The sequence below is a fragment of the Rattus norvegicus genome, chromosome 3 (assembly GCF_021556685.1).
Source record: "Rattus norvegicus strain SHRSP/BbbUtx chromosome 3, alternate assembly SHRSP_T2T, whole genome shotgun sequence".
NCBI lineage: Eukaryota > Metazoa > Chordata > Mammalia > Rodentia > Muridae > Rattus > Rattus norvegicus.
The window spans coordinates 167,914,047-167,915,095 of NC_141536.1; positions in this window are offsets into that span (position 1 = coordinate 167,914,047).

Here is a 1,049-nt window from a genome sequence, read left to right on the forward strand (position 1 = left end):
GGGTCTAATGGCCCTACCGCTGAGGCTAACTGCCACCATGAGGGTGATAAACTCTCTGTACATTTATCACAGTTTTATATTGTGGAGGGCTGCGTATGTGTGGGATGTGAGCCTGGCTGAATGTGCACCTGTGGGCGTTAGCGAGTTGAGGTCCAATGTTGACAACAGGTGCCTATCCTCGATCGTTGTCTACATTTGTTTTTATTTCTCTTAGATACACTTTATAGTACGTATACAGGTGTTTTGCCTGCATCTATATCTGGGTACCACGTGCATGCCTGGTGGCCATAGAGGTAAGGAGAGAGCACTGACTCCCTGGAGCCAGAGTTATACACGGTTGTGAGCTAACACCTATGTACTAGGAATCAACCTGGGCCGTCTGCAAGAACAAGTGCTCCTAACCACTGAGCCATCTCTCCACCCCTCCACTTTTGTTTGTTTGTTTCTGAGAAAGTGATTCTCACTAAACCTGATGGCACCTCTTTGAGCGGGGAAGGCTGGCCAGCCAGTGAGCTTAAGTGGTCTAACTTTTTTCTCCACCCCACACTAGGATTACAGACACTAGCCACTTTGCCAGGCAGACCCCCCTGCTCCTCCAGATTCGACCCCCCATCCTCATCCCTAGTTTTGTAACAGACCCTCTGCTCACTTTCTACTGCCATTCCCAGGGGACTAAGCAGATCCTGATTCCCTCCCTCCTGAGGACCCCCTCAGTGTCCCCCTGATCCCATCCCTATTCCTAAATGTCAGCAAACATACAAGCACATTTTACATGGAATCCCCATTGGCAACACCTCTAAGGATCCCAGAAGAATTTCCTACCAAGCAACACACAGCCATCACACTCTCCTAAGACAAAGTGGTCAACAGAAACCAAGAAACAGGGACTGGAGAGATGGCTCAGCGGTTAAGAGCACTGACTGCTCTTCCAGAGGTCCTGAGTTCAATTCCCAGCAACCACATGGTGGCTCACATCCATCTGTAATGGGATCTGATGCCCTCTTCTGGTGTGTCTAAAAACAGCTACGGTGTACTGTAATAAAATAAAT